The 25,917-nt window shown below is 39.4% G+C and overlaps 1 pseudogene; it reads left to right on the top strand.

Moving 5' to 3' along the window:
- Nucleotides 1–25,917, top strand: part of LOC130867504 (transmembrane 9 superfamily member 2-like) — a 103,325-nt pseudogene that overhangs the window by 77,023 nt on the left and 385 nt on the right.

Genomic DNA, 25,917 nt, shown 5'->3' with positions numbered 1-25,917 from the left:
TCTTTTCCTTCCCCACCTCTTATATTCCTGTCTCACTTTTCTCTCCCCAAGCATTTTTGTTATTTTTGTTTTAGGTATGTAGGTGTTTTCCAGAATGTAAGCCTGTGTACTAAAGGTATATAGTGCCTACAGAGGCCAGAAAAGGGTGTCAGAGCCCTTGGGACTGGAGTTCCATCTGTTTGTTAGCTGCCATGTGTGTGCTGGGCATCGAACCTAGGTCCTCTGGAAGAGCAACCAGTGCTCTTAAACACCAAGCTAAATTGTTTTTTTTTTTCTAATGTTTCATTCCCTTTAGTATTTTCAGGTTTTGTCTCTTTTCAGAAAAACAGTTTTTGTTTGTTTGTTTGATGCTGAGAATGTAACTGAAGCCCTTGGGTATGCGACGCAAATACTCTATCCCTGAGATACAGCACCATCTTGTAAAACATTCTCTTAACTCTCTTCCATTTTCCTTCCCGGAGTCTAAATATGACCCTGCCTCTTAGTTAAGTCCTTGTTCTTTGTTCCTTTCCCTTCTCTTCTCCTATTGTTCCTCCTCTACTTTTGACATTTCTCTCTTCAAGTTATGGCATTAGTTTACATTTAACATAATGTTAATCAGGATTTACACTTATTAATTTTGTTCTTTTCTTTCTGTGTATCTGTGACATTTTTTATCTCTGTTCCTTCCCTTCCTTACACGAAAGAAAACATACTTTTCTTTCTGGAGCAGGCTTTTTCACTTAACATGTTAATCTTCACTTTCATCCAATTTTCTGCCAATATAATTTTATTTTTCTTTATGGCTAGATAAAATACCACACGGTTGCTTACAGGTACTGGTGGTGATTGTATAGTTTGGTTACTATGCATAGTGTTACATAACAAAACTGTAACCCTAACAATCGTTTTTTTAAAAAAAAGAAAAAAAAAGTATATGAGCATATCCATTTTCATTGTTAGAAGGATTATCTGGTATTTTGCCTTAATTTTGTATATTATATATGTATGCACAGACACACACACACAGACACACCCACATATATATCCCTGTCAGTTGAATATTTGGCAAATATTTTGTTCCATACTGCAGACATAATCCGATTGATCAAGTCTTGTAACTGTTTCCTGAGCTATTGGAGTCTTATTCTTCATAGATCTTAAATTAGTTCCCCCTATATTGTCCTGTAGAAGCTTCAGAGTTTAGGTCTTTTATGAGTCAATTGTTGTATAAGTGGAGAGATAAAGATAAAGTTTCTGTTTTCTACTCAGTACTGGAAAACAGAATGCAGTTTTAAATTCAGAAACCAGATGTGGTTTATGGGATATCATATGCAGATGATAAGCATCATAAAGTACTAGAATTATTATTTATTCAACTATACTAAGGTGAAGGAGAATTTAATTTTCTCAGTTTATAAATGGATTTAGAGTTATGTGCAAAAAGGCTATATGCCTTTGCTCTATGTAACCCTAAAAGCGATAAATATTAGACTAAGAATATAAATCAATGACAACAGAGTGATGGACTAGCATATGTAAGGTACTGGGTTAAATTCTAGTCTGTGAAAGAAAACATAAAGCAATAGAGAAGGAAGAGGGAACATAATTTGATGGGTATATATTGCGACATTCAACTGGAAGAAAGCTTGAATTGTAAAATTCAGCACTGGTTGACTGACTTTGGTAAGTCCCATAGCTTCTCTGAATGTCCATTTCCTTGCCTCTAGTGCCCGTGTTGCAGTGTTGTTTAGAGAAATAAACTGATGGATTGTGAAATTGGTTTTTGAGCTTAAAATGTTTTGTCCTTTTCTTCTAGTGTCTTAGTGCCCTCTGCTCATTCGTCTGCTCTGTATTTCCCACACTGCATTGTAATTTATTTGTCTGTGGTGTCTGAATATTACTAGATTATCTTTTCTTCAAAGCAAGATTTTTATAAAGATTAACATGTAAATACTCAGCAGATACTCGATGAATATGTATATAAATGTTTCATGTGGAAGATGAAGCGGGGAGACTCAAATTTAACTCTAAATTTTCTGCTTATCACATGCTACTAAAAGTCTAGAAATAATAAGGTTGACATAGTAAGAAATTTTCAGCATGCAAAAACATAATGTTTCAGAATAGTTATAGATTTATTAAACCTCATATTAACATTCTAGAGTTTACTTTCTAAAGGGACATTGTTGAGATGGTTTAATTGAGTTTATGTCTAAGAAGGGAGGCTATGATTTGTCAAGTGAGAAGTAATTTTCTGGCTAAGGAATGATAACAGCTGAAATGAATCTCAAAAGTAGGAAATTTGGCAAAGGAATATTATGATTAAACAAATTCATTAGAACAGAAAGGTATTAAAAGCATTTTGGGGAGTGTGGTTAAATCATGGAAAACCAGGCTTCCTTATAAGGCACAAAACATTTAAAAACAGGAAGCAGAGGCTTTGTTATTGTTTGAAAGAAATTGAAGGTGCATTTAAAGGAAAGTATATCCAGTTAAAAAGTAGAAGAGATACACCTGCTGGAAAGGGTCTTGCTAGAAAAGATCTTAAATACAAGTTGGGGGGGGGGCGGTGAAGTACAAACAGTAAAATGAAAGAATAGTGGAAATTTGTTTTTAAATGACTTATAATTGTAACTTATAATTGAAGAAGAACAGCATCCGGTGCAATGTTCTTGAATAAGGCATTGACAAGAGAGGGCAGGAAAGAAAGCAGCATTAGGATTCTAGTTTTGGACTGGACCTGAGGGAACTTAAGATGGAAGAGTTATTTCCGGAAAAGTCTCAAACAAGGTCCGTAGACAGAGCCTGTTACGAACCTGGTGTGGTGCGCACACGCCTTCAGCTCCTGCACCCCAGCTTCTTCATGCTATTGTCCTCTTGTTGCGCTTTTTGCTGTTCTGTTGGGCTTCTCTTTAAGGCATTTGATCAGATCTATCTCTCAACCATTTTATTGAGGTTTTAATTCCTCTTGTCATATTTTTAACTCCCAAGAGTTCTTTTATTACCTCGAAAGTCCTTAAAATTTCCTCTTCTTGTTTTATGGTTGTAATATCGCTGCTAATTGCTCCAAGGATGCCTTATGATAGACTTCGAAAATTATTCTCCTGCGTTTGAAGGCTTCTTCCCAAGAGAGTAGACCCTTCAGTCTTCTGCTGAGGTGGGGGAAGGGAAGTTGCTGGGCTGTGACTAGTGGGTACAGGAATTTGTAGGTTTCTTAGCTTCTTAGGCTAACTTTCATAAGTCACCTTTTGTGCGTGCTTAGAGAAGGACTTGGCCTCTGAACATTCTTCAGCCTTTTCGGAGCTCTCAATATAAATTCAGTTGCCTCTCAGCTTTCTCTGCTATGAGGTTGGAAGGCAACTTTCTCAAATATATTGGTTTAGTTACTATTTACCTGGCCCACTATTTAGAGCTAAAATTTTTTCCAATGTTTTTCTTTCCTGTAACATCCAAAGTTTTGCAATTATGACTTTTTATAATTTTTTTGCTATATTTTTATCATGGTTTTGAAAAGGAAGGAGATCCAAATGCATGAGTTTGTGGTGATATTATTTTGTTTGTGCTTTAACAAATAAAGCTTGCCTGAATATCAGACTAGCCACACTAGTTACCCATAGAGGCCAGGCAGTGGTGGCACACACATTTAAATCCAGACTTTAGGAGACAGAGGCACAGAGATCTCTGAGTTCAAGGTCATCCTGGGCTACGCGAGATTGAATCAGTCTAAAAAAGAAACAGAGTCAAGTAGTGGTGACTCACACCTTTAATCCCAGAGCTAGGGAGGTGGAGACAGGCAGGGACATGACTGGGCAGAGAGAGGAATATAAGGCACGAGGATACAGGAGCTCAGAGCATTTAGTCTGAGGATTCATAGGGTCAAGATAGCCCCTTTGGTCTGAGGATTCAGTGGAGGTAAGAACTAGTGTTTGGCTGCTCTGCTTCTCTGATCTTTCAGCATTAACACCTATATCTGACTTTGGGCTTTTATTATTAAGATCAATTAGAATTCATGCTACATGAGTTCAATATGCTATCTTTAGTCAGACTCTTGTCAGCTAGGTCTTTCTATCTTGTGACCATCCCCTTTATGTTTTAACTACCACATTATACAGACTCTATCTTCCCCCACAGGCTGATCGCCACCCGCCACACATGCACTGTGTTACACATTAATCGTCCCCCCAAATGCATGTAATCATAACAAATTGGAGTTTAAACCTCTTCAGCTCAATTTTTAATTTTTATTTTTGAGCAGGGAAACATAGATTAGGAAAAGTGAGAGAGAACTCTTGAAAGTGGGAGGGTCTCTAAACAGGATGAATACCTCTTTAATTCATCCTGGATTTTGATGGGATAATGTTGTGAGAGCTGCGGGCTGTGTTCCTGCTGCCCCAGCTCCTGGTTGCCTGGCTAGCTTATGCCCCGAAATAACAACACACAAACTGTATTCTTTTAAACACTCCTTGTCCCATCAGCTCTAACCCTTACTGGCTAATTCTCATATCCCAATCAACCCATCTCTAATAATCTGTGTAGCACCAGTCTTACTGGGAAAGATTCAGCATGTCTGACCTGGCGGCTTGCTTCATCGCGTCTGCCCTGGGGAGCAGCTGCATGGCATCTGAGCTCACTTCCCTTCTTCCCAGCATTCTATTCTGTTTACTCCACCCACCTAAAGGCTGGCCAATCAAATGGGCCAAGGCAGTTTCTTTATTAGCCAATGACCTTCCTCCATCAGGATAAAGTCTGTTTTCCTTAACATTCAGAGACTTCCATAAGTTAGTCTTTGTCTATGTCTTTTCAAGTTTGTATTTTGGGTATTCTAACACAATCATAGTCATATACAAATTCATCTGGAACACGTGGAGACACACTTAGTATTGCCACTGTTGTAGCTAGTTCATTTAGCAAGTGTTTTATTGATTTTGAGTGCATCACACAGCCTATTTCAGTTTGGGTTTCAAAAACCTGTTTTTCATATATGTTGCTTCTTCAATGGGTTCGTTATACTGTTTAGTGACATATTAATCTATACATTATTTCTATTTCTGCTAGATTTTGAAGATGTAAAGATGAGAGGATTTGTAATCATATTTGTAAATTAACTGCTATTGCGTGATAACATGTTTAAGTCTCAGCTCAAGGACCAATTTGTGCATTGTGATGTAATATGTTTCTAGGGCTTAACATTGTAACTAATCATTCTCACCAAAACAATGTTCTGACATTCGCATTAAATATCTTTATAACATTTTCTGGCAGTATATTGTGCAATGGTGTTCTCTACCCCTCTCCTCAGAATTGTCTTCGCTGGTATCTTTATTAGGAATCTAATTCTTTGGATAGAACATTCACCAGCTGCTGTATCCTTTAGTACATTGGCAAGTCTGTTTGCATGTTGCTTTGGAGTTTCAGCACCACTAACATTTTTTGGGAGTGTACTTTGGGAAAAAGGAAGAGATAAACTTTAAAAATACTGCTTTTGACTTTTGATTGATGCTTGAAATACCTTACTGTGTATATGCCATAAATAAAATACAAAAATACCAATAAAACAACCTTTAAATCATTTTTGAATTGAAGATATAAAATAAGTAAAAGACAGCAACACTTTAAGACACTGTTTAGTATACTTTCCACATCATCACATTTATCTTTGATGGACAAAATTAAAAGGACATAGTATAGAAAGGCTAACATCAACTGTCTTGGACTGCAAATGCTTTTATAGTGGGAGAAGAGAGCAAAGACACAATCGAGAAATGGGATGATCAGTTACAGATTTGCAGTTAGCCTAATTCTATGTATAAGAGAAAAGGAGCAGATGCCCCCAAAAGACTAAATATGCCCACTCTGCAAAAGGACTGTACAAAACTAGTTTGAGACGCGGGTGGGGAGGAGAGAAGAAAAACAAACAAGCAAAAAACCCTGATGAAGTAGAAAATGGAGTTCTACAGAAAACAGGAAAAAGAAAAAAATTGAATACTGCTGACAAATTCATTGATAAATTTATTTAGAAGATAATTTTTTTAGGTAAATTTGGAGGGAGCTTTTAAACATGCCTATTTCATATTAGAATGTGTTTGCAAAGGAAGATACCCAGGGCTGCAGGTGTCGATCAGTAGAGTGCTTGGCTACCAAGCAAGACGTCCTGGGTTCAATCCCTAGCAAAATCGGGATTTGATAGCACGTGCCTGTGTGTAAATCACCACACCTGACTTCAAAGACTAGTTGTTATAGCAAATAAAATATACTCCTGTTATAGCAAATAAGATATACTCTTAAAATGATTTTGCCTGTTACTTTTTATATTTTTATGTAACTACTAAAAACCTTAAAAACTATATATATATATATGTATGTATCATATCCCTATTTACATTGTACTTTTATTGCACAGTGGTGATCTAGTCCTAGCCCATATGATGTTCATGTGTTGTTCAGTTTGAGGATTCTGTATTGTATTGTCATTATGTCTATGAATTTGTCTCACTCACTTTTATTGTTGCTTTATGTATTTTTAAGCAGTTTGAGTTTCCAGTTCAAACACAAGAGACTCCTCTTGTGAGTCCCAAAAGGAGTTTCTTTATCAAGCCAACTATTATACTTGGTAGTCTTTTACCCTTTGGCTGTATTTTTCTGCAACTTCCTTACATTCTAAACCATATTTGGTGAGTATCACATCTCAATAAATTCAAGCTTGGTTTAATCCATAACATTAGTGCATATTTATATGGTAATAGTTCAGTAATAATGTAATGGTTCAGGACTTGTGTGCAGTGTTCGAAGATAAAATCAAGGAAGATGGATGATAGGTACCAAAATAAAATTAAATTAATAAGTTCTAATGTTGTACAGCACAGTAGAATGGCTTTAGTTTATAGTAATATACATATTTTATAAAGACTAGAAATTTTGTGTTGGTAGGATTGAGCATAGGGCTTTCTTCATGCCAAGTAAAAACCTCAAAGTTTTAGTTTTTGATTGACTTTGTATCATTTCAAAGAGGTTAAATTCTTGTATAATATCTCATCTATCTTTACTTTATTCAGGAAATATTAATTTGGCTTTGGTTAATTTCCTAGGGAACAGATTTAATTTGCAGCTTTTAAACATGACTCTAATGGAATTCTCTATGAAGATTTACTTAAAAAAATTAATAACCAGGGTTTGGGGCTGGAATAATAGCTCATCAGTTGAGAGTACTTGTTGCTCTTCAAGAGGACCTAATTCAGTTCCCAGCACCCATAGTGGGTGACTCACAACTTCCCGTAACTCCAGTTCTAGTAGCTAGCCTCTGTGGGCACGGGCACACACACACACACACACACACAAACAGACATCCACATAAATAAATAGAGGTCAGTGAGATTGCCTGTCCACGTGCGTTTGATCATTGAATTCACACTATGGAAGGAATGAATTGACTCCCACCAGTAATCCTGTGCCCTCCATACAAGTACAGTGGCATGCCTGCACCCACACACATAGACACACAGGAAAAAAATTAAAATTGGAAAAGTAACCTCTTGGTAAGCTGTTTTCCATGCCTTAGAGACATTTTCCAGGACTTAACTGAACCTCGTGGGACAGCAGGCATATGGAAACCGTAGGGTGGGAGGCACCTAAATATGGAAAGGGGAGATCTGATTTTTATATTTTAATATTGCCCTTCCAAAGGAATATTTAGAATTCCTCAGCTAAAATTAATATGCAGATTATTGGCTTTATTGGCTTTTGAGTTTTCATGTGTACTGAGCTGTACATAGTCCTTTTCTGTTTTCTTCCTGTCAACTATTAGATCTGGTGTCAGAATACCTGTTGCTTATACCATTTTTTTTGCTACTTTTAATCTGTCATGATTTAAAAATTATGATAATGTAATGGTTATATGTATTTGCAAAATGAGTAACTGTGCCTTCTGTTTCAAAGCGCGCTAGCTTGAGCTGGGGAGGTAGCTTAGTAGTAGAGCGCTTGCTTAGGATGCACAGGCCCTGGGTTCTATCCTCAGCACAGGAAAGAAGAAGAAAAGTCAGCTCTGTGTGATGACAAATGCCTGTGACCCCTGCCATCCCTGCAGTTTGTGAGGCTGAGTCAGGAAGAGTATGAGGACAGGTCCAGCCTGGGCTACATAGAGCAAGACCCTGCCTCCAAAAATATGGGCAAGCGCTTTACTACATTAGCTTGATGACCACTCTCTCATTTCTTCTCTTTCTTCTTTTCAAGATAGGGTTTCTTTGTGTAGTCTTAACTGTCCTGGAACTAGTCCTGTAGGAACTCATAGAGATCCGCCAGCCTCTGCCTCACGAGTGCTGGGATTAAGGTTGTGCGCCATCATGCTGGCTTTACCCCTTTCTTTCTTTTATGTTCTTAGCTGGATTTAAAAACTGGCCAGCTAGCATATTGCTATGGAGAGAGGTTTGGAGACAGACAAAGGCAATAGGTACAAGTCAGTAGCGACAGTGCTTGTGGGCACTTACTGCTCTTCCAGAGGTCCTGAATTTTGTTTCCAGCACCCATATGAGACAGTTCATAGTTGCCTGGAAGTCCAGCTCCACTGGATCTAACACAGTGACATGCACACACACACACACACACACACTACTTTATAAAAAACATTAGCTTTAAAAAAGAAGTAAAATGCAGTAGCTATGTTTTTATTATTTTTTAATAATACTTTTTTGTTTAAACCGTAGTAGTCTTTCAAACAATCTTGTCCTGGAACTTGATCTGTAGACAAGTCTGGCCTTGAACTCAGAGATCCTCCCGTCTCTGTCTCCCAAGAGTTGGGATCAAAGGTGTGTGCCACCACTGCCTGGCTCAAACAAATCTTTTAAGTCCTCAAAAAGAAGAATTAGCCATGTCCATTCTAAGGCCTGGCTTTTGAAGCAGGATTGGGACAAATTGGTTTGAAAGGCAAACGGTCGACTCTGGGGCTTTCGGTTGCCTGTCTAGCTCCGTGGGAGAGTGCCTGCTTAACACTTCCAAGGCCCTAGGTTCAACTTCAGAAAAAAAAATCTGTCAAAAAGGTGTCAAAATAAGAATCAATATTTTCTACATTGAAAAAGTAGTGTGTGTAACTTGTACATGCTTATTAATTACAGAATATTCCCGCCAACCTTGCTTATTATCCTCACACCCAAATATATTTCATATTATACTTCAGTGAAGTATTTACTAATTTAATGGTTTTCTCAATACTCCCAGCTTTAAAAATGAACCACAGTTGATTAATTAATTTAATTGTACTGGAATCTGGAATGAGGGCTTTCTGCATTCAAAGGAGGGGCTCCTCTGCCCTCCTTTTTACTATTAATTTTGAGACAGCCTCACTAAGTTACATAAACTGCTCTTGAATTTGTGATCCTCCTGCCTTAGCTTCCTGAGCAGCTGAGTTCCCTCGTATGCCTGTACGAGTAGCATGTGCCTCGATGCTTGGATTCAGGGGGCTTTTAAAGATGTTTGTTATTCTTTCCGATGTAATCAGTTCAGCTTTCCAATGACAAAGGTAGTCATTGATTTCTTTTGGTTTGCCCTAAATACAACCCACACACATAGTTTTAAAAGATGCCTGTTTGAAAGATTAGTTAATAGAATTCCTTGCACCACACTATGAAGACATAGTTGGAGAGGCATCTTTAGAGCTTCAAATGCAAAGGCATATTTGAGTCTGTCATTTTCTGGTATATAATATGTTTAGCGATATTTATGGCAATTACAAATCTTTTGTTTCTAAAATGACAACTTTAATCTGTGTAGAGATATTGATGAGTCTCAAGTTTAAACTTAGTAATGTAAACAGATAAACATGGGTAAAAAGTGGTGTACACTTCTAGAAAAGGTGAGGCTGAAATCTGAAAGTATGTTAGTAAGAGATTACTTTTAGTACTATGTGGATGACTGGAGGCTTGGAATAAAGAGTTTAAAGGCTGGCCAGCCATGGTCCTACACACCTTTAATCCCAGCACTTGGGAGGAAGAAGTAGGTAGATCTCTATGAACCTGGTCCACAAAGTGAGTTCCAGGACAGCCAGAGTTATGTTGAGATCCTATTTCAGAAAGGGGTGGGGGAAGATGAGGAAAGGGAGGGTTTGCGGGAGTAGGGGCAGGGAGAGAAGGAAAAACATCGAGAATTGTGTGATAGTCTTTTTCTATGTAATGTTAAAAATTTAAATCTTGTGCTTGTTTTTAAGTCTGCTCATATGCACTACCTGTTTGCCTTCCTTCTCTTAGTATTTTTAATTCTTATGATTTGCTGTTCAGAAGTTACAGTTCTGCTATGCTATTTTCGACTGTGTGCTGTGGTAAAGACACAGATATTAATGTTACTTAAGTATTCTAAAATTGCATTATTGGAATTAGAGTGTGTTCTCAGAAGGGTATTGAAATAAATACTAACTTCATGATTTTTACTACTTGGGATAAGTTCTCTATTATACGTTCCTAATGATATATTTCGACTTTGATGTAGCTACTGAGTGCTACTTTAGATGCAAGATTTAAAAAGAAAGCAATTTCTCTTTGGGTGGTTACTGTAATTTTTGCTTGTTATTCAGTTAACATTGAAAAAATATGGCAGTGGGAGGCTGGTTTGAGTTTAAAAATATGGGGGTAGGTGACTAATTTTCATTTAGACATGTAAAAGACATAGGACAGTGATTTTGAAAAACAATTAAAGGTTTCTTTGTAGTGCTGGCAAGGATTATATTTTGTGGGATTGAGGTCCCCGCTGCAGGTCCTTTTCTCTTCTTCTAATATATTTCTCTTCTTCTATATATGTCCTGGAATTCGCTCTGTAGACCAGGCTGGCCTTGAACTCACAGAGACCCACCTGCCTCTGCCTCCAGAGTGCTGGGATTAAAGGCCTTTGCCACCACCATGATTACGTCTCTCTCTTAAAATCTATCTATCTATCTATCTATCTATCTATCTATCTATCTATCTATCTATCATCTATCTATGTATGTATGTATCTATCTGTCTGTCTATCTATCTGTCTATCTATCTGTCTGTCTGTCTATCTATCTATCTATCTGTCTGTCTGTCTGTCTGTCTGTCCATCTATCTATGTGTGTGCCCTTTTAATTGCTAAGCCATCTCTCTAGCCTCACCTTGTTTCAGGGTTAGCACTAGGGTTAGGTTAAATCTCATAAATCATCATTTTATTATTGTTAAATGTCATTGTCTAAAGGTAACAATAAAGAATTATGAGAATGATTATAGTACTTGTTGCTTTGCAGCATTTTATTCTTTAGATGTAGGTATGAAATATATAATTAAATATGTATTATATTTAGCTACTGATAAATTTTCTGGTGCATTTTTATCATAAATAGAAGATGTAACAATCGTTAGTGAGCATAAAGAAGCAAGCATATTGTGGGTATATTTTATTTCTTAGAAAATACTTGGGATATCTTGAACATCAATAATTAACCAGAAGAACTCATGGTACCAAACATCAGTATACATGTGGCTAGAGTTTATTACAGAAGAAGACACACCATAATGAACAAGGGAAAAAGACACAGTTCATGAGTCATGGCAAGATCAGGCTTCATATTGACCTCATGTCCCCCATAGATCCTGAATTTAGCTAGAAAATCCCATTAGCTACAAGGTCTATCTTAAATTTCTATAATACTTTTTCTTTTTTTTTTTTTTTTTTAGTTTCTTTTTTTTTATTAATTAATTAATTTAATTATTAAAGATTTCTGCCTCTTCCCCGCCACCACCTCCCATTCCCTCCCCCTCCCCCAATCAAGTCTTCCTTCCTCCTCAGCCCAAAGAGCAAGCAGGTTTCTCTGCCCTGTGGGAGGTCCAAGGACCACCCACCTCCATCCAGGTCTATTAAGGTGAGCATCCAAACTACCTGGGCTCCCACAAAGCCATTACATGCAATAGGATCAAGAACCCATTGCCATTGTTCTTCAGTTCTCAGTAGTCCTCATTGTCCATTATGTTCAGCGAGACCGGTTTTGTCCCATGCTTTTTCAGTCCCCGGCCAGCTGGCCTTGGTGAGTTCCCGATAGATCATCCCCATTGCCTCAGTGTGTGGGTGCACCCCTCGCCGTCCTGAGTTCCTTGCTCGTGCTCACTCTCCTTCTGCTCCTCCTTTGGATCGTGAGACTTCAGTCCAGTGCTCCAATGTTGGTCTCTGTCTCTGTCTTCTTTCATCGCCTGATGAAGGTTAATATTCAGGGGGATGCTTATATGTTTTTCTTTGGGTTCACCTTCTTATTTAGCTTCTCTAGAGTCACGAATTATAGTCTCAATGTCCTTTATTTATGGCTAGAAACCAAATATGAGTGAGTACATCCCATGTTCCTCTTTTTGGGTCTGGCTTACCTCACTCAGGATAGTGTTTTCAATTTCCGTCCATTTGTATGCAAAATTCAAGAAGTCATTGTTTTTTACTGCTGAGTAGTACTCTAATATGTATATATTCCATACTTTCTTCATCCATTCTTCCATTGAAGGACATCTAGGTTGTTTCCAGGTTCTGGCTATTACAAACAATGCTGCTATGAACATAGTTGAGCATATACTTTTGTTGTATGTTTGGGCATCTCTTGGGTATATTCCCAATAGTGGTATTGCTGGGTCAAGAGGTAGGTTGAACCCGACTTTCCTGAGAAACCGCCACACTGCTTTCCAAAGTGGTTGCACAAGTTTGCATTCCCACCAGCAATGGATGAGAGTGCCCCTTTCTCCACAACCTCTCCAGCAGAGGCTATCATTGGTGTTTTTGATTTTAGCCATTCTGACCGGTGTAAGATGGTATCTTAATGTTGTCTTGATTTGCATTTCTCTGATTGCTAAGGAAGTTGAGCATGATCTTAAGTGACTTTTGGCCATTTGAACTTCTTCTGTTGAAAATTCTCTGTTCAGCTCAGTGCCCCATTTTATAATTGGATTGATTAACCTTTTACGGTCTAATTTCTTGAGTTCTTTGTATATTTTGGATATCAGACCTTTGTCAGTTGCGGGGTTGGTGAAGATCTTCTCCCAGTCAGTGGGTTGCCTTTCTGTCTTAGTGACAGTGTCCTTTGCTTTACAGAAGCTTCTCAGTCTCAGGAGGTCCCATTTATTCAATGATGTCCTTAGTGTTTGTGCTGCTGGGGTTGTACGTAGGAAGTGTTCTCCTGTGCCCATGTGTTGTAGAGTACTTCCCACTTTCTCTTCTATCAGATTCAGTGTGTTTGGACTGATATTGAGGTCTTTAATCCATTTGGACTTGAGTTTTGTGCATGGTGATATATATGGATCTATTTTCATTCTTCTACAGATTGACTTCCAGTTTTGCCAGCACAATTTGTTGAAGATGCTCTCTTTTTTCCCTTGTATACTTTTAGCTCCTTTATCGAAAATCAGGTGTTCATAGGTTTGTGGGCTAAAGTCTGGGTCTTCTATTCTATTCCATTGGTCGACTTCTCTGTTTTTATGCCAGTACCAAGCCGTTTTCAGTACTGTAGCTCTGTAATAGAGTTTGAAGTCAGGGATGGTAATGCCTCCAGACAATCCTTTATTGTATAAGATTGTTTTGGCTATCCTGGGTTTTTTGTTTTTCCATATAAAGTTGATTATTGTCTTCTCCAGATCTGTGAAGAATTTTGATGGGATTTTGATGGGGATTGCGTTGAATCTATAGATTGCTTTTGGTAGAATTGCCATTTTTACTATGTTGATCCTCCCAATCCAAGAGCAAGGGAGGTCCTTCCATTTTCTGGTGTCCTCTTCAATTTCTTTCTTCAAAGACTTAAAGTTCTTGCCAAATAGATCTTTCACTTCCTTGGTCAGAGTTACCCCAAGGTATTTTATGCTATTTGTGGCTATCGTGAAAGGTGATGCTTCTCTGATTTCCCTCTCTGCTTCCTTATCCTTAGTGTATAGGAAGGCAACTGATTTTTTGGAGTTGATTTTGTATCCTGCCACATTACCAAAGGTGTTTATCAGCTGTAGGAGTTCTTTGGTAGAGTTTTTGGGGTCGGTTATGTATACTATCATATCATCTGCAAATAATGAAAGCTTAACTTCTTCCTTTCCAATACGGATCCCCTTGATCCCCTTATGTTGTCTTATTGCTATTGCTAGAACTTCAAGCACTATATTGAAGAGGTATGGAGAGAGTGGACATCCTTGTCGTGTTCCTGATTTTAGTGGGATGGCTTTGAGCTTTTCTCCGTTTAATTTAATGTTAGCTGTCGGCTTGCTGTAAATAGCTTTTATTATATTTAGGTATGCCCCTTGTATCCCTAATCTCTCCAAGACCTTTATCATAAAGGAGTGTTGAATTTTGTCGAATGCTTTTTCAGCATCTAATGAAATGATCATATGGTTTTTTTCTTTCAGTTTATTTATATGGTTGATTACATTGATAGATTTGCGTATGTTGAACCAGCCCTGCATCTCTGGAATGAAGCCTACTTGATCATAATGGATAACTTTTCTAATGTGTTCTTGGATTCGGTTTGCCAGTATTTTATTGAGAATTTTTGCGTCGATGTTCATGAGTGAGATAGGCCTGTAATTCTCTTTCTTGGTTGGGTCTTTGTGTGGTTTTGGTATCAGGGTAACTGTAGCTTCATAAAAGGAATTTGGCAATGACTCTTCTGTTTCTATATTGTGAAATACATTAAGAAGTATAGGTATTAGTTCTTCTTGGAAGTTCTGGTAGAATTCTGCATTGAAACCATCTGGCCCTGGGCTTTTTTTGGAAGGGAGATTTTTGATAACTGTTTCTAATTCTTCGCGACTAACAGGTCTATTTAGATCGTTCACCTGGTCTTGGTTTAGGTTTGGTATATGGTACTTATCTAAAAAAGTGTCCATTTCTTTTGCATTTTCCAGTTTTGTGGCATACAGGCTTTTGTAGTAAGATCTAATGATTCTCTGAATTTCCTCTGTGTCTGTGGTTATGTCCCCCTTTTCATTTCTGATCTTATTTATTTGCGTGTTCTCTCTCTGTCGTTTAATTAGTTTGGATAGGGGTTTGTCAATCTTGTTGATTTTCTCCAAGAACCAACTTTTTGTTTCATTGATTCTTTGGACTGTTTTCTGTGTTTCTATTTTGTTGATTTCTGCCCTCAGTTTGATTATTTCCAGTCTTCTACTCCTCCTGGGCGCGTCTGCTTCTTTTTTTTCTAGAGCTTTCAGGTGTGCTGTTAAGTCCCCAATGTATGCTTTCTCCGTTTTCTTTAAGTGGGCACTTAGTGCTATGAACTTTCCTCTTAGCACTGCTTTCATCGTGTCCCATAGGTTTGAGTATGTTGTCTCTTTGTTTTCATTAAATTCAAGGAAGACTTTAATTTCTTTCTTAATTTCTTCCTTGACCCAGGTGTGGTTCAGTAGTTGACTGTTCAGTTTCCATGAGTTTGTCAGCTTTCTGGGGGTAGCTTTGTTGGTGGCTTCTAACTTTAATCCGTGGTGATCTGATAAGACACAGGTGGACACTGATATTTTTTTGTATCTGTGGAGGTTTCCTTTGTTTCCAAGTATGTGGTCAATTTTCGAGAAGGTTCCATGAGCTGCAGAGAAGAAGGTGTATTCTTTCCTATTTGGGTGGAGTGTTCTATAGATGTCTGTTAAGTCCATTTGATTCATTACCTCCAACAATTCTCTTAATTCTCTATTAGTTTTCTGTCTGATTGACCTGTCCATTGGTGAGAGAGGTGTGTTGAAGTCTCCTACTACTAGTGTGTGTGATTTGATGTCTGCCTTGAGTTTTAGCAATATTTCTTTTACATAAGTGGGTGCTTTTATATTAGGGGCATAGATATTCAGGATTGAGACTTCATCCTGCTGAATCGTTCCTGTTATGAGTATAAAGTGTCCCTGTCGATCTCTTCTGATTGATTTTAGTTTGAAGTCAGTTTTGTTAGAAATTAGTATGGCCACACCTGCTTTTTTCTTAGGACCATTTGCTTGAAAAACCTTTTCCCAACCCTTTATTCTGAGTAGATGCCTGTCTTTGTGGTTGAGATGAGTTTCTTGCAAACAGCAGACTGTTGGATCCTGTTTTCGTATCCAATCTCTTAGCCTGTGCCTTTTTATTGGTGAATTGAGACCATTAATATTAAGTGATATTAATGACCAGTGGTTGTTAACTCCGGTTATTCTTACTGCTTTTGGTAGAAGAGTTTGTGTGTCTCCCTTCTTTGAGTTGTGCTGTTGAAGGGTCGCTAGATGCCTGGGTTATTGTAGGCAGTGTTGGCAATGTTGGATTCCTTGGGTTGTGATTTTCCTTCTATTACTTTCTGTAGGGCTGGATTTGTGGCAACGTATTGTTTAAATTTGTTCTTATCCTGGAATGTCTTGTTTTCTCCATTGATAGTGAACGATAGCTTGGCTGGGTATAGTAGTTTGGGTTTGCATCCATGGTCTCTTAGTTTCTGTAGTACCTCTATCCAGGACCTTCTGGCTTTCATGGTTTCCATAGAGAAGTCAGGTGTAAGTCTGATCGGTTTACCTTTATAAGTTACTTGGCCTTTTTCCTTTGCAGCTCTTAATATTCTTTCTTTAATCTGTATATTTTGTGTTTTGATTATTATATGGCGAGGGGACGTTTTTTTTTTATCCAGTCTGTTTGGTGTTCTGTATGCTTCTTGAATATTCAAAGGAATATCTTTCTTTATGTTGGGGAAGTTTTCTTCCATAATTTTGTTAAAAATGTTTTCTGGACCTTTGAGCTGTGCCTCTTCTCCTTCTTCTATCCCTATTATTCTTAGGTTTGGTCTTTTTATTGTGTCCCATATTTCCTGAATGTTTTGTGATGAGAATTTGTTGGTTTTGGTGTTTTCTTTGATCAGTCCGTTTATTTTCTCTATGTTGTCTTCAGAGTCTGAGATTCTTTCTTCTATCTCTTGTATTCTGTTGATTATGCTTGTTTCTGTAGTCTCTGCTCGTTGACCTATATTTGCCATATCCAGCTGGTCCTCAGTTTGTGTTTTCTTCCTTGCTTCCATTTCAGTTTTCAATTCTTGGACTGTTTCCATTACCTGTTTGATCGTTTTTTCTTGGCTTCCCAGGGTATCATTTACGTATTTACTCATTTCTTCAAACTTTTTGTTATACTTCTCATCCATTTCTATGAGGGCGTTTTTTACATGTTGTTTAAGGGACTCTATTGCTTTCAAAAAGTCAGTTTTTTCCTCTTCTCTTGTGATAGGGTGTTCAAGTCCTTGTGTTGTAAGGTCATTGGGTTCTGGTGTTTTCATGTTGTTTTTCAGATTGTTGGGTGAATTCTTGCCTTGGCGTCTGCCCATCTCCTCTTACCGATGCTATCTATTGGGTTTGATTTAATTGTAGCGGGGCAATCTGTTCTCAGTGCAGGCTTCACTGTTTCTTGCCCGCACTATCCTGTATCCAGTGCCTCCGCCGCCCGGGCCTGCCTGCCGGTGCCTCCGCCGCCCGGAACTGTCTGTGCGCGGGTGCTTCCGCCGCCTAGGCCTGCCTGCCGGTGCCTCCGCCACCTGGGCCTGCCTGCGCGCCGGTGCTTCCACCGCCTAGGCCTGCCTGCCGGGCCTGACTGTCGGTGCCTCCGCCACCCGGGCCTGCCTGCACGCCGGTGCCTCTGCCGCCCGGACTTGCCTGCGTGCTGGTGCCTCCGCCGCCCGGGCCTGTCTGTGCGCCGGTGCTTCCGCTGCCTAGGCCTGCCTGCCGGGCCTGACTGCCAGTGCCTCCGCCACCCGGGCCTGCCTGCACGCCGGTGCCTCTGCCGCCCGGACTTGCCTGCGTGCTGGTGCCTCCGCCGCCCGGGCCTGCCTGCGCGCCGGTGCTTCCGCCGCCTAGGCCTGCCTGCCGGTGCCTCCGCCACCCGGAACTGTCTGTGCGCCGGTGCTTCCGCTGCCTAGGCCTGCCTGCCGGGCCTGACTGTCGGTGCCTCCGCCACCCGGGCCTGCCTGCACGCCGGTGCCTCTGCCGCCCGGACTTGCCTGCGTGCTGGTGCCTCCGCCGCCCCAATACTTTTTCTTGTAACTGACCTAAGTCATCACTAGACATAGTATTGCATTTTTTAAAATAATGGGTTTCATTATGAACTTTTCTTCTATTTTTTTAGATTATAATTACATATTTTTCATTTCCTGAATATCCTCTCTAAATACCCTCCCATATATCATTCCTTGTTTTCTTTCAAATTTGTACCCTCTTTTAAAAATTGATTTGCATAATACATGAATAAATATATGTACATATAAATCCTTAAATACAACCTACTCAGTCTGTATAATGTTACTTGTATGTATGTTTTCAGAGATAACCATTTGGCATAAAATAAGCAATTGGTGTACTCTTCCTGGCGAAGACTGTTTCCCCCATCCTTAGTGTCTCTTAGTTGTCTTTGTGTAGGGTTGAGGTCTCATGGGTTTCCCTTCCCCATCCACTTTGATATGTCTGCGAAACTTCTCTTCGCAACAGATGAAGAACACTACAACAAATCACATCAATCAAAACACAGAGTTTTGGAGCTCAGTTCTAACAGATACATCTGCAAAACACTTTTGTACCTAAGGCTCAGTGAATACTAGGGAAGAAGGTGACAGAAATATTTTTAAGAGTCAGAGGATCAGGGAGCTTGCTGTGAGATTGTATCTCCTAGTAATGCCAAAAGCTGCACTCATGAAGCCCCACCAACATAACTGCCCTATCCTGAGCTTTTCCTCTATCTATATAATGTATTTGTTCATATGCCATAACTTTTTCTTTTGTGACCCCCCCACTCCCTTTGATACCACTCTTTCCAACTAGTTCCCCTTTCGCTGTCATATCTTTTCCTTTTGGTAACCCATAGAATTTAGTTATGATTTCTTACAGGAGCATGCGGGAGGGGTTATGCATAGGACATGTGTGACTTACAGGTGGCTATACCACTGAAGAAAATACCTCTCTCTTTCCTAGCAGTCATTAACTTCATTTACCTACTCGGTGAGGGCGGGGTCTTGTGATCTATTCTCTTCTGTGATAGAATGTTAACAGTCTCAGTTTTGTACATGCCTGGTGCTGAGAATCACAGTTTCTGAGAGTTTGAGAGTGCAGTGACCATGCCACGCACAGTAGAAAGCATCCTATAACACTCTGCAACTTTCCTCTGACTTTTTTTTCTGCTCCTTATTCCCATGTCTCCTGAGACTCAGCGGTGGTTATATAGGTGTCACATTAGGGCTAAACAGTAGATTCTTGCCACTACTATTGGTTGCCCACTAGTATTAGATAGTCATTTGGTCAGAAGACATGGATGAATCAAACTGAAACTGACCCGGAACCTCCCTCCCTGTTGTTTGGTTCTTATAGTAGTAAAGAGGATAGAGATTGCCATAGGAGAATTGTCATATTAGCAGTCCTACTTAGCTATGGACCCTTCATGTTATATTATCAAATAGCCAGGCAATGCATCTGGCATTGGTGCAATAGTGGCAAGTCTGTTACTGGGGAAGCCAATTGATTTTTATTGGATTTGAGATATTGTGGGTAGGCGGAAATTCGTGCCTGCCATAGTAAGCTTAGTCAACATCCTATTTGGTCGTATTATTAGCTCTAGTAGCGAACCATTGCTATTGTTTTCCTTAGTGGACAAGATGTGCCTGCCATATTTCCACCTGAATGTTTTTATTACCATTGAGCAGTGCTACTGTCAGCTTTTCCAGAGAGACTTAGTTTTTGCAGTAGATGATAGTTACTACAGAGACTCCAAACTGGGCACAGCAGAACTCATGGCAGTAAAGGAAGTTGAGCTGAATGCCTGAGGCAGTCTTAAAATTGCATTCCCCATGAATTATAACTTCATGCTTCAGAAGGCACATGTGATATCCCTGGAAATAGAGTTTACAGTAGCTAGAGCATCTCAAACATGACATAATTACGTGTTTTATTAAATTGCTTATGGAAAATCAACTTTTATTTGTATTTTTAGAAATTTGTATGGGTGTTTCGCCTGCATGTATGCCTGTGCACCATGTGTGTGCCGTGTCTGCAGAGGTGAAAAGAAGACATGAGATTCTCTGGAACTGGCGTTAGAGAGAACTGTGAGCCACCATGTGAGTGCTGGGAATCAAACCTGGGTCCTCTGGAAGTGCAACCAGTGATCCTCACCACTGAACTATCTTTCCAGTCACTACATTTTCTACTTTTAATTAGTAATGTTATAGAGTCCATCTTGTGTTATAAATATAATGACTTTATATTTATAGCTATGATTTCACCTAAGCAGTTTTTATTTCTGTTTTAACAGGATTGTGGTTGGTGGTGGAGAGCCTTTTGGACCGGCAGTTTTACATCCATTTATGTTCTTCTATATGCAATTCATTACTTCTTTACCAAACTTCAGGTGACTGGCATCAGAAGCACCTTTATGTACTTTGGGTACACATTGATTCTAGTGCTAGCTTTCTTCCTTTTCAGAGGTACGTGACAACAGAATTGTGCAGTATATTTTAGATTCTCTAAAGAGTCAGACATTTGTAATCTAGTAAGCGTCAATAACTATTAGAGGAAGGTACAGGGAACAAAGTCACCATGTCCATTCGTATGTTTTTGGCATCGAATATTGCGAAGCTTGGGGAACTAAATGTACCTTCCATACTTCCTTGTAAGATTTCTTTTCCTTGTGGATATTTTTAATCACCAGGGATATTTTCCAAACCACAGAATTGGTTAAATGTAATAAACTTTGAATAGGCTCCAAGTACAAAAATTAACAGATTTAAATACCTTTTGAATTATTAAAATTAGATTATTTGGCCACATAAGCAATTACATGTCAAGGACAAGATGTATATACTTGTAAGGATTAGTGAGTTGATGGCTATTATTTGTTTCAAATGTGGTGGAAACATTTTTCATACTTAATGAGCGCTTGAATTAGCTGAAAAAATGAAATGTTTTATAAAATGGCCTAGTTGAAAATATAATAAAGTTTCAGAGGCATTAGACCTTCTGAACACAAAAGAATATTTTAACTTGCCTCACTAAGTTTGGGTCTTAGTAGCTTAGATCATATCATTTTTATAAGACAGAGTAGAAAACTTAAGTATTTTCTCAGAGTTAACATTCAGGTTCAGCAAATACATAAAATGAAAACTGGGAGCTGGGGAAGTGGGTCCGAGTCTAAAGTGTTTACTATACAAACTTAAGGACCTGACTACAGATGTTTGTCCATTGTCATCATGGCAGGGAGCATGGTGGCATGTATGGTGTGGGAGAAGTAGCTGAGACCTTTACATTCTGAAACAAAGCAACAAACAGGCAGAGAGAAAGAGAGAGAGAGAGACAGAGACAGAGACAGTGAGAGACAGAGAGAGATAGACACTGGACCTGGCATGGATTTTTGAAATCTCAAAGTCCATTCCTGGTGACATACTCCAACAAGGCCATACTTCCTCCAGGAGGACACACCTAATCCTAGTTCTTTCAAAGCTGTCCACTTCCTGCTGACTAAGCACTCAAATGTATGAGCCCATGGGAGCATTCTTACCCCATCACTACATATGTAGCATCGCTTAGCTACCAGCAGTTCTATTTACAATAGCAGACAAGAACACTTTTATCATTGTATTATAACTCAATTCTGCATGTTATTTTATTTTACCTTTCCCCCTGAAGTATGCAAATAGTGCCAAGGAAAGTAGCTCAGTGGCAGAGCACTTGAGTAGCATGTTCAAGACCAACCCTAGTTTCAGTTCCCAGCAGTACAAGAAAAAATGTTATACATATGACTAATAAGCATACACCTTGATGTGTTATCATAAAGTGAAACACCATTATTTTTTTTTTTATCAATCAGTAAACAGTTTATTATCCCAATAGCAAATGTATCACAATTTTTCTAGTGGGCTCATTTTACCTGGCAGTTTGGTATAGTGTATTCAAGATCCAAAAATGGGCAATACTCTCTCCATTGCTTACATAGTATCTTCCAGCACTGTGAAAACTAGCCAGTGTACCATAGCTTCCTATTCAATTCCTTTAAGTCTTATCAACACAGCATATGGTATCTTTACAAATAGGATTTGTTATATTGTTTTTTTTTCCATTTTTTTTATTCTTTTTTAATTAAAATTTCCAACTGCTCCCCGTTTCCCATTTCCCTCCCCTCCTCCCACACATTGCCCCCTCCCCCCACTCCCCTCCCCCATCCCCACTCCTCTTCTCCTCCCCCCAGTCCATTCCCCCTCCCTCTCGATACTGAAGAGCAGTCCAAATTCCCTGCCCTTCAGGAAGACCAAGGTCCTCCCACTTCCATCCAGGCCCAGGAAGGTGAGCATCCAAACAGGCTAAGCTCCCACAAAGCCAGTTCATGTATTAGGATCAAAACCTAGTGCCATTGTCCTTGGCTTCTCATCAGCCTTCATTGTCCGCCATGTTCAGAGAGTCCAGTTTCAACCCATGCTTATTCATTCCCAGTCCAGCTGGCCTTGAAGAGCTCCCAATAGATCAGTTCCACTGTCACAGTGGGTGGGTGCACGCCTCGTGGTCCTGATTTCCTTGCTCATGTTCTCCCTCCTTCTGCTCCTCATTTGGACCTTAAGAGCTCAGACCGTTGCTCCAATTTGGGTCTCTGTCTCTCTCTCGATCTATCGCCAGTTGAAAGTTCCTGTGCCATTCTCCTTGGCCTCTCGTCAGCTCTCATTGTCCGCCACATTCCGAGAGTCCGGTTTTATCCCATGTTTTTTCAGTAGCAGTCCAGCTGACCTTGGTGAGCTCCCAATAGATCGGCCCCACTGTCTCAGTGGTTGGGTGCACCCCTCATGGTCCTGACTTCCTTGTTCATGTTCTCTCTCCTTCTGCTCCTCATTATAACCTTGGGAGCTCAGTCCGGTGCTCCAGTGTGGGTCTCTGGTTCTATCTCCATCCATCGCTAGATGAAGGTTCTATGGCGATATGCAAGATATTCATCAGTATGATTATAGGATAGGTTCATTTCAGGTTCCCTATCCTCAGGTGCCCCAATGAACTAACTGGGGACATTGCCCTGGGCATCTGGTAGCCATTCCAAGTTCAAGTCTCTTGCCACCCCTTAGGTGGTTCCCTTACCTAAGGTATGAGTTTCCCTGCTCCCCTATCCAACCTTCCTTTATCCCCAATCACCCCGATTCCCCCAGTTCCCCTCATCCTCTCCTTCACACTTTTCTCTCCCCATCACCCCTCATCCCCATCCCACCCCACCCCCAAGATTCCAATTTTTTGCCCATCAGTCATGTCTATTTCCCATAGCTGGGAGGATATCTATATGTTTTTCCTTGGGTTTACCCTCTTGTTTAGCTTCTTTAGGATCACAAATTATAGACTCAGTGGCCCCCTATCCATGGCTAGAAACCAATTATGAGTGAGTACATCCCATGTTCTTCTTTTTGGGTCTGGGTTACCTCACTCAGGATAGTATTTTCTCTTTCCATCCATTTGCATGCAAAATTCGAGAAGTCATTGTTTTTCACCGCAGAGTAGTACTCTAATGTGTATATATTCCACACTTTCTTCATCCATTCTTCCATTGAAGGGCATCTAGGTTGCTTCCAGGTTCTGGCTATTACAAATAATGCTGCTATGAACATAGTTGGACAAATGCTTTTGTCATATGATAGGGCATCTCTTGGGTATATTCCCAAGAGTGGTATTGCTGGGTCCAGGGGTAGGTTGATCCCAATTTTTCTGAGAAACCGCCACACTGATTTCCAAAGTGGTTGCACAAGTTTGCAGTCCCACCAGCAATGGATGAGGGTACCCCTTTCTCCACAACCTCTCCAGCAAAGGCTATCCTTGGTGTTTTTGATTTTAGCCATTCTGACAGGTGTAAGATGATATCTCAAAGTTGTTTTGATTTGCATTTCTCTGATCGCTAAGGAGGTTGAGCATGACCTTAAGTATCTTTTGGCCATTTTTACTTCTTCTGTTGAGAATTCTCTGTTCAGTTCAGTGCCCCATTTTTTAATTGGGTTAATTATCCTTTTAAAGTCTAGTTTCTTGAGTTCTTTATATATTTTGGAGATCAGACCTTTGTCTGTTGCGGGGTTGGTGAAGATCTTCTCCCAGTCAGTAGGCTGCCTCTTTGTCTTAATGACAGTGTCCTTTGCTTTACAGAAGCTTCTCAGTTTCAGGAGGTCCCATTTATTCAATGTTGCCCTTAATGTCTGTGCTGCTGGGGTTATACATAGGAAGCGATCTCCAGTGCCCATATGTTGTAGGGTACTTCCCATTTTCTCTTCTATCAGGTTCAGTGGAAACACCATTATTATTAGCACTCACATAGATCAACAGCAACTGATCACCAACCCTGGAACTGCAGTGGGGCCATTCTGCTCACTTTCTATAAGTGTAGCTACTGGCTTGACTTTCAATAGCAGAGATCAATTTGTCCTAACTTTGAATATAGAAGTATGTACATGTATACAGAATAAAATCTTTTCTGTCTGGTTTCTTTAGCAGCTGTTTTCTTTCTCTCAATACTGCCTGTGAGACTGATCATTACCAATGTCTGTCGATGGAGTCTGAGTCCCTCATTTATTTTGTTTTGGATTACTCCATCTGTCCTCATACGTTACTGGTTATATATTTATGCAGTGTACAATTAGATACATAGTAATTTCCCCATATTCAGGTGATACCAGTCTAAGACCCCAAGTGATTGCCTGAAATCATATATAATCCTGGATCATATATACATATACCCACATAGTGTTTTCTTATACCTACAACTCTATAATAATTTTACAAATTTGACACAGTAAAGATTAACAGTGTTTGTTAATAAAGTAGAAAAAATAAAGCATTTATAAGAATAAGTTATGTGACTATGATGTCTCACTTATTTCCTAAATATCTTTTGTACCATATTCTTTCTTTTTATGCTGATGTTAGATCATACAATGTCAACCTGATGAAGTGAAATAAATTATGTAGACATTTTGATATGGCCTTATATGCAAGGGTTACACGAATATGTTTTGATAGTTGTCTCGAAAGCTGAGACACTTACTAAGTGAATAATGAGGTAGTTAGTATACACACCACAGTGAACAAAGGGATAGATTAGCTTAGATAGGATTGAGGAAAGATGTAAATTTTCATCATGCTATTCAGAATGGCACACAATTTCTGATTTATGAATTATTTATTTTTGAAATTTTCTACTGAATATTTTTGGATCATCGTTGATTCATGCCTGTTTTTATTTGTTTCTTTTTCTTTTCTTTTCTTTTTTTGGGACAGGGTTTCTCTGTGTAATAGTTCTGGCTGTCCTGGAGCTCACTCTGTAGATCAGGCCTGCCTCTGCCACCAAAGTGTTAGAATTAAAGTCATGTGTCCCCACAGCCTGGCTAAGCCTGGCTTTCTATGTGGATGCTGGGATCAAACTCAGATCTTCATGTAACTAAAAACAAAGCAAGCAAGCAGTCAAGCAGGCAAGCAAGCAAGCAAACAAACAAACAAAAAGCCTAGCAAGACCACATATAAGAGGCATTTATCAGACAAAGCATAACCACTTCTGGCTTATTTTCTTTCATCAACAAGTATTTTAACTCACATTGCCTTTTCCTGGGAACCATATTGCAAGAACTGTTTTATTTTCTTCCAAATTAGATGTAGTCCCGAATAATCATGTTTTCTAATAAACCACCCTCCCCATTGGTGTCTCCACTAGCTGTATACTTGGCTCTCTGTTAATCATAGTATGCTGAATAGTGACTCTCAATGATAAATAGCAATCTCTCTCTCTTTTTAAAGATTTTGTTTATTTTATGTGTGGGGGTGTTTTGCCTACGCGTATGTGTTTGTACCACATATGTGCAGTTCCCATGGAGGCCAGAGATGTCAGATCCTCTAGAACTGGAGTTACAGATACATTGTTAGCAGCTTTGTGGCTGCTGAGAATTAAACCTGGGTTCTCCGAAAGAGCAACCAGTGTTCTTACTGCTAAGCCATCTCTCCAGCTCCTGAATATGATCTC

The sequence above is a fragment of the Chionomys nivalis genome, chromosome X, assembly GCF_950005125.1.
Source record: "Chionomys nivalis chromosome X, mChiNiv1.1, whole genome shotgun sequence".
Classification (NCBI taxonomy): Eukaryota; Metazoa; Chordata; class Mammalia; order Rodentia; family Cricetidae; genus Chionomys; species Chionomys nivalis.
Note: the sequence above shows the minus strand (reverse complement) of the source record. Positions and strands in the feature narration are given on the sequence as shown.